This window comes from Dermochelys coriacea, chromosome 21 (assembly GCF_009764565.3).
Source record: "Dermochelys coriacea isolate rDerCor1 chromosome 21, rDerCor1.pri.v4, whole genome shotgun sequence".
NCBI classification, from domain to species: Eukaryota; Metazoa; Chordata; order Testudines; family Dermochelyidae; genus Dermochelys; species Dermochelys coriacea.
Window position 1 is genome coordinate 9863670 of NC_050088.1, and position 16097 is coordinate 9879766.

General features: G+C 48.3%; 1 long non-coding RNA gene across 1 annotated transcript in view; it reads right to left on the reverse strand.

The window, feature by feature from the left end:
• Positions 1–5891: 5891 nt before the first annotated feature.
• Positions 5892–16097, reverse strand: part of LOC122457117 — a 58828-nt gene continuing 48622 nt past the window's right edge. Inside the window, exons 2-3 of the long non-coding RNA XR_006276460.1 lie at positions 13422–13520; positions 5892–6468 (exon numbers count right to left, since the gene is read on the reverse strand). This is a non-coding gene — a long non-coding RNA (uncharacterized LOC122457117). The remainder of the gene's footprint in view (positions 6469–13421; positions 13521–16097) is intronic.

Genomic DNA, 16097 nt, shown 5'->3' on the forward strand with positions numbered 1-16097 from the left:
GAGCAAGCTGCTGGGGGTTTTGTTTATTGGCTGCAAGGTGGTGCTAATTAATAGGTTGTGCGCCATGAGCAGCTGAACACAATACTATAACTGCCTTGAAAAGTGCTGCAGCTGGACTCAGTGTATAATTAAGCTTCGAGTATGCTGTCAAGCAGACCTATGGCAGCAAACACCTGTAGACCCAACAGACTCGAGAAGGGAGTGTGAAGTCCACAGGATGTGTGGGAAAGTTATTCCATGGGGAGGGGCTGTGTTTTGATCCCTCCCCCTTTGGCCCTGGACATTTAGGGGTAACTCTAATAGGAGTGAAGCTAGAGAAGCTGCAAGCCACGTTCCCCTTCCTTCTCCCGGGCACTCCTCACTCTACAAAATATATACCCCCTTCCCCTCTCTACTTACATGCAGTTGTGGTAGAGGTTCAAGCCACTCCAGGCTCCCAGCTGTGGTTCTTCTGCTCCCAAGGGCAGAGGAAGGAGGCAGGGGGAGCCCATCTCTGCGTCAGAGTCTGTTATGTTTTGCAGCATGCAAACTGAGAAATCACATCCAACATGGAATACTCTTGCTGGCAGGCTGCAATGTAACACTGCTTTATTTCTTAGAATTCAGAGCACACAAGAACCCCAACCCAGAGAGAAACAAAACGGGCTGCTCCCTAAAACAGAGAAGCACAACTCACCCTACCTGGCTTTAAGAGGATTCTTTTCAGAGCCGCTCCAATCATTGCACACCCCTGCCCTCCCTCCCCACAGAGTCCTTTGTTTCCCCACTTCACACTACCCCTCTGCAGTGCACTATATTAAGGAGGAATTTCTGCTGAAGAAGCCTACATGAGACTTCTTCCAAGCCCCACCAAAGCTGTTCCTGAATAATTCAGATAGATGACTGCATGAACAAAAGACACTCTTTCTTTCCAAGACATGAGCCAGCTGCCCCCAGCCCTACATGGTTCACCAATAACCCAGTGCATGCAGTTGATCTCCTCACTTTTGATTCCAAACACTCAAGCCTCTAGCTGGTGAGCTAAGGGAGTGGGTCTGCTAGGGCTGTGAATAAGAGCAGGCCCACATCTTTTCAAGAAACAGCAATATAGCTTTTACATATGCACCTGCCAGCCCTCACAGAAGCTCCATTATGGACTCAAGCATAAAGGAAGGAGGGAAAACCTAACAGCAGGGAAATATCCCTGCTAGCTAGAAGGGAGAGGAGGGCAGTTTGGTGCAAAATGGACACATTAGGGTTACAGGTGCTTGTCTCTCCCAGATTTAAAGGGCCAGCTAACAAAAGGCACATGCTGGGAAAGGCTCAGCCAGTCCTGGGGAGTTGAGTTACCCACCAATGTGGGAAAGTTCTGGTCTAGTGCTGAACTCTGTTTGTGCCGTCAGTGAGTTACGGGCCAGAAACAAGCACTGAGCTCTTACCCACCAGTGTGTGTGAAAGAGCTTAGGTCCTTTAGCTCCAAAACAACCAGCTGCCTTGTGTAGCCAGTTTTAAGGGCTCAGGGTAGGAAATCAATGGGAATTAGGCACCTAAATATATTTGTGAATCTCACCCTCAGTCCTCACAACCAGGGCCAAATTTTGCAGAACAACTCAGCTCCCAGTTAGGTGCTGGAATAAGGGACAGCTCCCAGCAGCTGCCACCCAGCAGCTCCCATTGTGACACCAGTGGGCAGATTTTCAACAGAGCCCAGCACCCAACACACACAGTTCTGGGCCTTGATGGTGCCTCTTTTGAATATCTACCCTCCAGTGGCTGGTGAATGACATGGGGAGTTGCACTACGTAAGCCAGGAGAGGGCGACACAGACAGAGCACTCATGTGGATCTAATTTTTCCCCAAAAGTTGTGAGACTTCTATATCCAGAGTTTTAATATGAAGTAAGCTCTGTGGGCCAGGGACCATCTTTTTGTTAGGTGTCCGTACAGCACCTAGCACAATGGGATCATGGTCCATGATGGGGGTTCCTAGGCACTACCGCAACATTAATTATAAGTAGTTTTAATTATACTCATTTCTGTTCTGCCTCCTTCCTTTCTCCCTCCCTCTTGCTTTCTCCCCCATCTTCCCTGTAAAGGAACCCTCCTTCTGCCTACAAAGGAACAAAAATGCCTTGTTTGCTGTTCTCTGAAGCCAGGGAGAAACAAAAGAATGGAACTGCCAAGTCCTTTTCGAGGGGTGACTGAAAATGCACTGTTCAAAGGAGGCCTTGCTTATCTCACCCTTTAGACTTTGGAGTATAACATATGACTGGAATTCAACCCCCCATTATTGCAAACATCTCTCTGTTTCTGAATGGGGGAATAGGTTCTTTTTTTGAAGGCATGTTCTGTGCTGGCAGAATTCACAACTGGCCACCTGGGGAGGATAATAATACCATCTGATCTTGAACAGTGTAAATAGGAGCCTTTAGATAACAGAGAGAAAAGAGCAACAGGCTCGGGAGTGTTTTGTGTTAGAGGGTGCAGCTAGTGTTGGTTGGGAATTTTTTGACACTGTTTTGTTTTGTTTTTTAAAACAAAAATAAATAAATGTCAGTTCACTGAAACAAAAACTATTCATGAAACACGGCTGGTTTCACAAATCACGGGAGCGAGAGGGGATTAGGGCCTAATCCAAAGCTCACTGACACCACTGGAAAGACTTCCTCTGGCTTCAGTGAGTTTTGGATCAGTCCCAAAGGTCCAAGCTACACTAGAAAGCTTACTGCTTAAAGTGGCAAACAGTGGATGCAGTGACACTGGTATAAAAATGCTTATCCTGGTATATCCTATTTCATTTTGGGAAGTGAAATAAATTGTAAGAGTAGAGGGCACCTGAATACCAATATAAAGATGTCCACACTAGGGCTTTTACTGGTATATCAGTAAAAAAAATCACATCCCTAACCAACATGGTTATAATACTGGGATAACATTTCTAGCGTAGACCAGGCCTTAATGAATGAGCCCACAGTAGAAGCAGGACCCCAGGTCATTTTTCAAGGCATGAGGGCAGCAAATCATTTTAAGGGGTTATCTAGACAGAATTGTTTTAATAGGAGGGAGGGGATATAGATTTCCAAAGCTCTCACCCTGTTTCCATCACCCACGCACAGCCTCGGACCAGCTGCATAGGTTGGTGGTGGCTAATGCTAAGCTCCTTGCATGTTGCCTCCATAAGCTTCAAGGAACAAATGGAGGTCAGTGGTATGATCACCATGTTACAGATGGGGAAACTGAGGCACTGAGCGGGGAAGTGATTTGGTCACAGTCACGTAGCAGGTCAGTGGCAGAGCGAGGAATGACTCCCAGTGCCTTACCTCCTAGATGATGCCACTTCTTTCAAAGCCCTCCGTTTCCAATAGCCATGAGTCCTGGGCAGCAACCACACTCTTTACCTTGGTAACAAAGTGATGATGACTCAGCTGTTCAATCTGTCTCCTTTTCTTCCTCCCCTGTCTCTCACCTTTCCTCCCCCACATAGCAGCCCCCGCCCTGCCATACATTCCCTTCCACCCTTCCTCTTCCAAACTCCCACTCCATGATCCACCCCTGTGTCTCTGTTACACCAGGCAGCTGCCTGGCACCTGCGCATCAGCCCGTCAGCTGCTGACATGTGAAGCAGCTGGCAGCATGAAGTGTTTGCAGGGAGGAGGAGGATAGACAGCCCAGGGTAAATCCATCCAGAATTTTCAAAGCAGGCAGAGGTCACTGTTAGCCCAACTACTGCCCCTGGCTGCATGGAGCTTGATCTAAATGCAGCTGCCTGAGCCAGAGTGATTTACATGGCTCTGGGGAAGGAATTCCCCCTCCTGGCATATTTTCTCCTCCTTGGAATGTCAGTCCCACTCTTAGATTTATGCCCCACGAAGGGGCCGTATTCTCCCCACAACACACACGCAGCACATGTAGGTCTGTTCGGGATCGTTCCCCGTTGCAGGGCCCCGCTCTGTGCCCACTCATAGCTTCGAGGCCATCTGATGTTCTCTGTAATTATGCACCAGGAAGCATCTAGATGTGTCCATGTTTCACCAAGGTAAGGAGAAAGAAAAGGAGTACTTGTGGCACTTTATAGACTAACAAATTTATTAGAGCATAAGCTTTCGTGAACTACAGCTCACTTCATCGGATGCATAATGTAAATGTTTGTTCTACATTATAGCTGGATACAGATAAGTGAAAACAATGCAAGTAACATCTCATTAGCTTTCATGAAGTTTAAACACCAACTATACTTTCATATATTTAATAATCACTTTGATCTATACTAATACACAGGTGAATTGGCCTGGAGCTTTGGCGTGCATTGGCATCTGGTCTGCCAGGATCACAGGGACATCGCAAACATTACAAGGTTGTGGCTACTGCAGTAACTGGTGACCTAATTACATCCCAAAATTTAGCTGTGGAACGTAGGGAAGGTGAGGATGAATGACACCCAGACAATCTACTCCCCAGCTCAGAAAATAAAAGCTCATATAGTCCTCATTGATCCAATTTTTTTGGTGCCAGAGAACATTTAATGGAAGGGTTTTTCTGGTCATAAACAGTGTTGGAGGTGCGAAGTCATAATTTTCTTGCATTTGTTGGCAAGACTTCACTCCTCTTATTTTTCAAAGGCAGGGGCTTTTTTAAGATGCGCTGTATCGATCCAACACTTATTTATATATGAACAATGGGAGAAGATGTTTAGTTCAGTTATTAAATTTAGAGAGCTGACAAAAGCAATCAGAAGATGTAGTGTTTAATAGGAGATTAAAAAGCAGGCTGCAGGAGCACAGATTTCTGACCCAGGGTCTCGGAGATGCAATTTAACAAACACACACACACACACACACACACACACACACACACACACACACACACACACACACACACTACTGTTTAGATGGCAGCATAAAATGATAAAATTGCCTGTGTTTGCTGAAGGGTTTTATCATTAATTGATTTTCCTGCAGACTTCTCGTCTCTCTCTCTATGTTAATTTTGGAGCTTTTTGTCTTGGTGGCGAGTTGGGGGAGGCACCTCACATATCTGGAGACTTGTAGGTTTCTCAACACAAGTGGAATGAGTTTGGAGGTCTCAGTCTAGTCCTCTAGGGGTGATTTGGTCCACAGCGTAAAGCCTCCAATGACTACACAATTCTGCTCTGCAGAAGGGGTGCACCAGGTCATGTTGAAAGCAAAGAGGCAGAACTGCTTTAAGTCCCTGACCGGAATGGCAGGGAATAAAGCAGATCAGAATTGGGGTGTATCAACAGAACTGTTTTAGGGCTGAATGAGCAGGAGGTCAGGAGTGAGGGGTACTAGCAGAGCTGAATGGGGTCTCAGGACTGGAATAGCTATTCCAGTCTCCATTCTAAGAGCCAGGATGGCCTTGTGATTAAGGCACTGGAGTGGGGCTTAGGAGATCTGGGCTGAAGTTCTGATGGTGCCACAGATACCCTGTGTGATCTTGGGCAAGTCACTTAGGCCAGATTTTTAAAGGTATGTAGGGAACTAGTGGGGTTTTCATAAGTGATAATGTCCATTGAAATCAATGGGAATTAGGTTGACAGTCCCACTCGGCACCTGTCACAGGGTGACACTGACCCTTCAGTCCAAGTCCCTGTCATTTTGGCATGTGGATGTACATAAAGCCACAGACACAAGTCAGAAGGTCTACATAGTGCAGTATGGATGTGTTAGCACAGCTGTGATACCCGGGACCGGCAATTGCAAACCCAGGTTTACAATGCAGTGTGGATGCTCAAGCCCGGGCTTGGGAACACCACATCCACAAGCCCAGGTCCCACAGACCTAGCCTTAGTGTGCAGAATAGCCACACCCTAAGCGTATGTCTCCACAGCAATTAAACACCTGCAGCTGGCTCATGTCAGCTGACACAGGCTTGTGGGGCTCGGGCTGTGGGACTGTAAGACTGTGGTGTGGATGTTTGGGTCCGGGCTTTGGGACCCCGTGAGTGGGGACGGTCCCACGCTAGGGGTGTGCGTAGCGTGTATACGCTACACACCGCCGAAAGGAGGCTGCAGTGTGGATGTACTGCTCAAGTCTAAAGCTTCTGGGCAGAATCCAGAAGAGCCCTGAAAATGAACCACTGCTCTCGAGACAAGACTAAGTATAGAGGTTTTATGAGTCTGCTACTGCCTCCGAGCTACCCCCCGTGGTCCTTTTGCTCAGCTTGTTGACGCTTGTGCTTTAGAACCAGAAGTTCAGTCCCTACAGAGAACCCCTTCCAGGCACATTCCTGGAGATTCCTACCCTCACATTCACTTTCATCCCGGTTGCTGTTTGCTAAACCTTCCACTGTCAGAAGGGAACAATTTATAATCGGCCTTTTTTTTTTTTTTTTTTGGTAAGCCTTGAAATAGTTTCTCACTCACGTCAGGTCACTCCAGCTCTCTCCACCCAGAGGTTAATTCGCCGAGCCTTTCAGCCACCTCCTAAATCTTTTCATTTCTTCCTGTTTCAATATGTTGGCCAGCGTCCAGCTGTAACAATGAGGAATGGCATTGAGATTAGAGTTTAATAAGCATCAAGAACAAAACCCCCATTTGGATCAAACCAATTTAGGGGCCACGGTAAAACAGTCAAAACAATTGCAGTGATGGTGGACCCCTGGCCCTCCCCCCTGGATGCTGCCCCCCGGCCCTCCCCCTGCAGTTCCTAGCGGCCACATTTTACTATGTATTAGTCTCTCTCACCACAGAATACACTGAGCCAACATTAGAGCAACTTAACAGAAGTAGGAGACACCATTGGGAATGGTGTATGGGCAGCTCATTGTCATTCTAGGCCTTGCTCTCCCAGCAGGGGCACTGGCCGTGAGGGGAGCACCCAGCAGCTCTGGTCCCAGTCTCTCCCAGCAGGCAATGCCATGAGGAATGGTGTAGGAACACTGGCTGTGAGAGCTCCTGGCTGTTCCAGTCCCAGCCTCTCCCAGCAGGAGGTGCTGTCGGGCATGGTTTAGGGGCATTGTAGTTTTTGGAGACTTTGCTCTGTGGCTCAGAGTGTCCTTCCTCCCCTGCCAGCCCCCTCGTTGCTTTTGTGCATGAATGACCTGCATATGCATGGACTCACCTGGAGAGTCCCAGGCTGACTGCAGCCACATCAGTTTCCCGGTGCCCCTCCATGCAGGGAAGGTAAACTGCTAGGAGTATGAATGGGTCAGCCTGCCCCCGTGTAATCATTTCCCATCCCTGCTCCATCACTCATCCAAAGCCACTGATCCTGAAGTATTATGGCCATGCTTCCTGAGCTGGCGGGACAGGAAGGGTGAAGGCTGGGAGTGACAAAGTGCCTCACTTCCAGAGGAGATTTAAGTGCTGGGGTGGCTGGGGGAACACTCTCTCGAGTCAGGAGGATGTGAATTATGGGAGGACCCAAAGGAACTCTGTGTAATCTGGGGAGGGATGATCAAATGGTGGCAACTGCAGCCTTGTGCAGAGGTGATGGATGGCCTCTCCATGGGGAGCCAGACTTCCAATTTGCTGCCCATTTGCAGTGCACTTTACCCACAATTCAACCTGTCAGAGGCACAAATCACTTGGAAGGTTTGCAACAGCCGACACCACACACACACACATAAGTACACAGAGGCACCCCCCACCAGAGACACTGCACACACACGGACAATCTCCAGAGACACCAAACACAAACACCCCTCCAGAAACACCACACACACATGCACCGAAACACCCTCCCAAGACACCAATTCCCAATGTACACAGCACTGCTTCTTAGTCTCTCTCTCTCTCTCACACACATACACAAACACACGACACCACTGATTCACACACATGCACTCCTCCCCGCCAAAGACACCATGGATACATGCCTGGCATGACCCAGCACTGATCCACCAGACACATACGCACACTGTGACACAACGCTGAAAGCCAGGCACACAGATGACACATGCAGATGCAGAGATGCAGGTGCACACCCATGCACACACAGATCCGTAACACACAACAGGTACAGAGATGACACCCTGAGACACAGACATTCCACCACCAGACACAAACCCATCGCCGACACAGGTACATACACAGATGCAAGATGGCACGCCATTGATTCAAAGACACCCACGCCGGGACACTGCCTGAACAGACACACGCAGCCTAAAATAAAAGTTACAATGATAGAAGAGTGTGTGGATCGCCATAACAATGTGTGCAGGGAGAGAAGTGGCGGGTGGGAGGTGGGGGGAAGACAAGGTGTGAGTCTTCGGGACCACAATCCCTTATCCAAGAGGTAGCCACTTTCCCGGCAGGGAGAGCAGGGACTGGGAGGGGTTGCCTGCAGGATATGTGGAGTCATTTGGCACAAAGTGTTTTGAAGAGGAGAAGGGGAGGTAGGGGAAAACATGTTTAACAGCAAGCATAACCAAAGGAGAAAGCGACTGTCTCTGGGTGTAATTTAGTGTTCCACCCTGCAGTTCGTTGGCAGGCAAAACTCCCATTGAAGTCAGTGGGAGTTTTGCTTAACTAGAGACTATGGTTCCCAGCCCTTAGTCATTAGCTACTGTCTTTTATTCATGGTCCTTCAAGTGGAATAGGTCTCTTGCAATTAACAAATAGTCACAAGGGCAAGTGGGCAGGGATGGACCCACCCGGGGAATTGGTCCAACTTCCTTGTTGGATTCAACAGGAAAGGGCACTGGGCTTCTCCAGTTCACTCTGCCATAAGGAGACTGGGGAGATGGGGAAGGGCTTGGGGGAGGCGAGGCCTAGAGAGAATTTCCACATGGAACACTTTCTGGAGGCTGAAGAGCCAAATTGTGCCCTTTGTGGCTTCCAGAGCATTCAGAGATGAGCTTGAAACAACCAGCTCCAGTCTACAGAGGTAAATCAGTGCGTGAATTACAATCATGGAAATGTAGGACTGGGAGGGACCTTGATAGGCCATCTAGTCCAGTCCCCTGCACTGAGGCAGGACTAAGTATTATCTAGTCCATCCCTAGCAGGTATTTGACTAACCTGTTCTTAAAACCCTCCAATGACAGGGATTCCACAACCTCCCTTGGTAACCCCAGTTCCAGAGCTAACCATGGGTGCTGGGGGTGCTGCCGCATCCCCTGGCTTGAAGTGGTTTCCATCCTATACAGGGTTTACACTTTGATTTAATGGCTCTCAGCCCCCCCCCCCATACAAATTATTCCAGCACCCCTGATCTTAACTGTCCTTATAGTCAAAAGTTTTTCTTTATACCTAACCTGAATCTCCCTTGCTACAAAACTCAGCTGATTACATATACTTGTTGTATCCTTATGGAGCAGAGCAGCTCCGCAGGGGGCAAAGGACAGGACATAGGAGACAGTTCCTAGAGGTCTGAGGGTTTTCCACAGTGCCCAGCCTTCCCATATACCAGTGCAATCCCATTGTCTTCAGTGGCATTGCACTTGATTTGCATCTGCAGCTCAGAGTTGGGACCCAGAGGATCAATGTGGGGAGAGCATGCCAATGCCACACAAGCAAGACAGAGCAGCTGAGTGCCTCCTCCATCCTTCTTGTGAAACTGTCTCTTCTCTCCTGTCTCATTCCTCTTGCACCATGGCTAATGATGATGTAGAGCTGGCTATATTGGTGCCCCGTGATGTACAGCATCTGTCCCTTATTTGATGATGGATTTGTGTGGGCTGGGACATTTTTTCCCTCCGATTGCCCACAACGTTGAGGTTTTAACTTGTTTGAAGGCAGAAGTGGCATCCCCGGGATGCCGCAAGGTTAGCAATGTTGTGTCTATGGCACCATCCTATTCATCTCTTTCTGCCTCCTAAATGGCCCCTTTGGGAGAACCCATCTGGCAGCACCTTGAAGCAGTGGGAAGAGGATAATGAATCCCCCGCCCCCAGGCTGGTAGTTTGTACATCAACAACAGGCAGCTGCAGGGCATCAAATGTTTATAACTGACCTCAGACAACCTCTTTCCCCATCATGCTGAATGGGGAAGAAGCCTCCTACCCATCAAAGCTGGTGTCACCCCTGCTTTGATGTGCTACAAGGCCTGTCATATGGTAACCAGATAGGCAGGAGAGTGCCAGGAGGTGGAATTCACCCTCAGGGAGCAGCTGGCCTGTCCGTCATTCAGACAATCCAGTAGAAGGAGATTCCCTTGGGGTAAGAGCTATATTCAGTTCAGTGCTGATAAAAGATTTATAGCCCTGGATGTCAAGGGTCTAATCCTCCTCTCACTTGCACCAGGAGTCAACTCCAATGACACCAATGGAATATTGAGGGGGAAATCAGGCTATAAAGTTCTATGTGTAGAATGAGTGCAGGGTTAGCTGCAGCAGGGAAGCTAGGAACAAGGGGAATTCAGTCATCTGAAGTTTGGGTCCAGACTAGGGCTGGCTGGAAAGCAAGAATTCTGTTTTTCTGCAAAGTTCGGCTGTGTTGATACCTGCATCAAGACGTAAGCAGGACCTTTCCAAATTTTTCAGGAAAAAACAGAGAGAGAGACTGTGACACTACCCCAGAATAGCTAATAACCCAGTGGTTATGGCCCTCACTGGGTGCGTGGGAAACCGAGGACTGATTCAGAGCAGGGCCATGAACCTGGCACACCCCAGGTGAGTCCTCTACCCATGGGGCTAGAGAGTCTCTTCCTCAATCTCAGTTTCTCCTGTGGGAGCCGTTCCACTTTGTATAAATAATTAAATAGTAATTGGTCCCAAAAGGGAGTGAGGCTGACTCGACAGCCCCACAGTTAGGGCGCTCACCTGGGATGTGGGGGGCTGGCCTACTGGTTATGCAGGGGTGGGTCTCCCATCCTGGACCCAAGAAACCTTCCTGATTAAAAATGTTTTGTTGAGAAATCCTCGATCAGCTCTGGTCCAGACAGAACTTCACCAGAGTCTGGGGGAGGGATGAGAGAGGGAAAAGAGGGGGTGTTTGGACCTAGGTCCAGCTCACGTCCGGCAGCCTGCATGCTTTGAAGAGCTCAGACACACATGCACTCCAGATCCAAATAAAATTTGATCAGGAAAGATTGTGAAATGATGTCTCCAAGGTGCATACTAATCAAAGTCAAAAGCAATGAAGATTGCTAGACGTGGGATACACACACACATCCTGGTGGACAAACGTGGACTCCTCAGATACATTAAGCCCACAGCAACAATGCTGCTGGTGAGGACGCATCAGTCATTGCATCACACAGTACACTGAGCAGCTACACAAGCACCACAAGGTGGCAGGTCAACTCAAGCAGTACTCTGCCTTCAAATCGAGTTCCCAGGTAAGCAGCAGTACACCGTATCCCAGCCCAGGAGAGTGGGCTCTTGCATCAGTTCAGGACAGCAAACTTTTTCCTATTGCTTTTCTGGAGTGTAGAGCAGATTGGAATTGAGTGAGCATTTCTGCTGCTCTCCCCAGCCTGCCAATAGCCTTTATTGTGGATCAGCAATGATGGGGTGAATGACGAGGTGTGCATCCAACACAGGGCACTAAATGGTTTAGTGTGGATCCAAGAGACCAATTATGGTACCTGGCTACGCCCAGAGGGAGAGCCAGGCTTTACTGACCTTAAAGCCCAGCTGGGCAGGAGCAGGCTGGTTATTATAAAGAGAGGACGTTTGTAGCAGGAAAGCATTGCTGGGAGGGAGTCTGCGGTAATCCTCTGGGAGGTTGTGAGGAGGAAACCCAGGGGGAGAATAAGCCCGGATCCTAGCCCTGAAAGAAGAGTCAACGCAGAGAAATTGTGGGGAAGAAAGGCTGGGTAGGAAGAAGCTGAGGGAAGCAGCAGCAAGGAGTGGGACTGTGCAGACTTGGGTTGCTGGTTATAGGAACCCAGTGTAGAGGGAGGACCGGGTTCCCCATTCCAGCTCCTGGGAAGGTGGCATAAAGCCAAGAAGGTTCACGGACCATGGGGCCCTGAGCTGGGGCTGAAGACCTTTTCTACCGGCACCTGACTGTTATCTGTGGCACTTTATCTGGCCAGAGGGGCGAGTCACAAAGAGGAAGCACCCCAAGACGAGGAGAGGGGGAGGAGAGAGAGAGAGGGGTCACAGCATGAGTAACTGAAGGAAGTGACAGGTTTCAGAGTAGCAGCCGTGTTAGTCTGTATTCGCAAAAAGAAAAGGAGGACTTGTGGCACCTTAGAGACTAAGAAATTTATTTGAGCCTAAGCTATTGTGAGCTACAGCTCACTTCATCCGATGCATCTTCATCACTGCATCGGATGAAGTGAGCTGTAGCTCACGAAAGCTTATGCTCAAATAAATTTGTTAGTTTCTAAGGTGCCACAAGTACTCCTTTTCTTTTTGAAGGAAGTGAGCTGTAGCTCACGAAAGCTTATGCTCAATAAATTTGTTAGTCTCTAAGGTGCCACAAGTCCTCCTGTTCTTTTTGCGAATACAGACTAACACGGCTGCTACTCTGAAACCTGAAGGAAGGGGGTACCAGATGGGGCAAAAGCTAATTCACAAACCCAGCCACAAGGTGGCGCTCCTGCACTGAGTGAAACCTTTTACAAGGTGCAAAGCAAGCTTCTAAGTCAGGGCAAGACTGTGACTTTCCCCAGTGTGTCCCCTAACTACCCTGAGTGGGGCACAGCATGTAGGCATGGGAGGACAGCCTCTGCCTGCAGATGGGTAGGCAAGGATGGGTGGAGCCTTGCCTCCGCTCCCAACATACCAGCCAGAAGGAGCAAGGGCATGTGACAGGGAACCAGGAAGGGAATTATGACTCTCAGTCCCTGATTGCTCCTATTATGGGCTGAGAGTACAGTCTCTGTCTAGCCTGAGGTTAGTTAGGGAACGTGGTGCCCATGGCAGGTCTTTTGCAAAGGCCTCACCAAGGAGAGCAAACTCCCTGCTCAGGTCTGCAGCTGCCCAGGCCCCTTGTAGCTGAATGTGTTTGGGGTGAATGCATCCGATGAAGTGAGCTGTAGCTCACGAAAGCTTATGCTCTAATAAATTTGTTAGTCTCTAAGGTGCCACAAGTACTCCTTTTCTTTTTGTAGCTGCCAATGGATGTTCCCAAAGATCCCTAAAGAATGGCTGAGCAGTCGGCAGCAGGGGAAGAGCTGGCACGGCCAGGCAAGCCACAGGGGCTGGCAGGAGACACCTCCAGACTGGGTTAGGAGGGGCTAGTCATTGTGGGGCCCAGAAGGGACTCTTAGTCTTTTATTAAAGCCTAGTTTTCTTTGTTGCCAATACAACTAGACAGGCCAGATCTGAACTCTGGGGAAGTTTGGCTCTGAACCTGATGGCATGTACATATGTCTGGGAGGGGACACCAGGTGCATCTCTAGCATGACACCTGTTTAACTGCTAACAGCAAATACCTGTGCGCATGCCATTTTGCAGGGCTGAGGGGATGTGACACACAGGCATGCCTGGGTTCCTCCAGAGATGCTCCCAGCCCTCCCCCGATGCGTCCATCTGCGCTCCTTATGTCACATCAACTCCAACAGAGAGCTTCAGAAGGCAGTGCCTTACTTCTATTTACACGTCACCCCGGAAGGACGATTCAAGCAGCATTCAGCTCCCAGCAGGAAAGCATCAGCAAAAAAAAGCCTCTTTCATGTAGGTGGATAACTGAAAATAAAAAGATAGAATTATTAGCACTTAATACTTTCCTTGACTCCCTGGTGCTTTTCTCCCAAAATCTCCAAGATCTTTAGCTAAACTAGTCAAGCCAGTGGGAGTCCATTTTTTCCTTCTTGATAAGAGGAGGAAGGCCTTCTCCTAGCAAGTAAAGGCACTGGAGGGATTTGGGAAACCGGGGTTCAATTCAGACTCTGTGGGACCTGTGGCATATCACTTAGTCTCTCCGCACCTCATATCCCCCCTGTAAAATGGGGATCCTTCTTCCGTTGTCTATTCAGACTACAAGCTCTTCATATCAGGGACTATCTCTCACTCCATTTCTATACAGCACTATAGGGCCACAATCTTAGTTGGGGCCTCTAGGTGACTGTAAAACACAAATCTTATGAACCCCTCAGTTGGGGCCTGATTCTTGTTACATTCATGGTGTGCAAGCCCAGAAGTTACATACAAACATAAAATACCACTCTTGGAAAGTTGCAATGTAACCCTTACTTTATTTCTTAGAATCCAGAACCTTAACACACAAGAACCAAAACCAGAGAGACACAAAGCAGGCTGTTTTCTAAGGCAGAGAGACACAGCTCAGTCCACCTTGCTCTCGGCTGGCTCCCGGCAGGCTGACTGCTGAAATCACATGCTTCCCTACAGAGTCGCTAGCCTGAAAGCAGGCCCAGGAAACTCCTTATGCTTCAAGTTAAAGTTTGTAATTTTAACACAGTCTTCAATACATAGCCTTGGCAGAATTCAATTTTCTCTATTTTTTACCATTTCAACAGACAACCCATTTACTTTTTAGCCTTTTTAATATTTGCATCAATTTAAATTGTCACAGTTGCGTGAAATTATGGGTTTTAAGCATTTTTTTCTAGTTTTATGCATTTAAATTTTCACCATTGTGGGGAAATTATGGGGGTGAAAAAATGCAGTAATTTAATGACAGTAGAGGCTGCGATTCAAAAAGTTAAAGCTATTTAAATGGTGCCTCTGCTCCAGCTCCATTAATGCAGACATCAATACACATGAGGGTGGGACACAATATGTTCCCAAACCAGCATTTTCCTTACTTTGCCTATCTGTAAATTTTGATCACCACTGATGGAAATATTTTTAGTCCGATTGTGTGTAGGGTGAAATCGACATTTCCCAATCAAAATTCTTCTGAGCCCATCGGTATTCCACAATTCTCTCCTGCCTTGCACCCCGTGCCCTGGATTGCACCCATACACAATGGGTTTAAAATGCTGCCAATGATGTGAAAGGAGAAAGTTGATGTGGTAGCATTTTACACCCAGTGTGTAAAGAGTATTGCTAACCCCAAGCGTTCAGAAATCGAGAGACTGGTTTTAAAATCATGAATTAAAAAAAAATGTTTTTTTATTTGCATTCTGATCTTCTAGGGTCCACTTGAGTTCTTTTTTCAAGCTTTTCTCTGCAACCATAAGCAACTTTTCATTTTGAAATGAAAGATGGGATTATTACCGAATCCCATGATTCCAGGAGCTGGGACTTTAAGAAAGACACCAAGTATTTTAAGACTTGTAATAAAATCCTGACAGTTGACAGCAATGTGTAAATAATAGTACAGCATGCAATGCAAGAGAGAATCAGGCATTTCCAATGCTCCTTCCCACACTGGCTCTAGTGCAGCTGAGACACTGGGCAGGGTCAGTGAGTACGTATGAGAGGGTCTGATGCCGGCTGTGAATGCAGGCATGCTGTGATTGCCTGAATGATTCAGACCTAGCAAACTCCTGAGAATAAAGGCGGGGCTGCCCCAGGGATAATCCCTGAAAAGCTGCGGGGAGCTGCAATGTCATTACCACTGCACTGCAAAGAACAGTCATTGCTCTGGGCCTGACCACAGGTTTATTCCGCTTAGGTTAAGTGCCCAGCCCGCCTAGGGCCCTGTAACTCTCCTGCTCTCTGTTCCATCCGCATTGATCGCTTTGCTGCAGCTCCCCCTGTAATTTCAGAAATAAGAAGAGGTCTGTTTATGTCTTGGGCTTTTAAAACCCTTGTAAACATCAGGCGTCTCCAATGGTTCGGAGCAGATTCATAATCCAGTGCCAATCTGCTCCTGCCAGCCTTCAGTTCCTCTCCTTCCTCCCTCCAGCCCTTCCCCTGCTGTCTCTCTAGTCTTCGATGTCTGGCTCCTGCCTCCCCAGCCTGCTCCCTGACCTCTCCCCCTGTTCTTTGCCTGTTCCCTCTCTCACCTGTTCGATCTGCCAGTGCCAGTCTCTCTATTCCCCCACACCTATCTCCTCTCTCACCTGCTCTGTCTATAGTATCTCTGCCCCTCTGCTCCCTCCCCCCTACACACATTCTCTCTCTCTTTGTTTCATTTTCTCTCCATCTTCTGTCTCATTTCTCCCTCTGCCTTTTCCCCTGCTCTCCTCCCCTCCCTCTGTTCTCCCTCTCCCTTTCATCCCCCGCCCCCTCCGTTCTCTCCCTCCCTCCCCTGGTATCTGCTCACAGTTTACTGATCCCAACATGATAAATCTCTTGCCATTTTAATGCTTTTTTCCCCTCCAGGGCCAACCAAGTGTTGAATACATTTCTTTT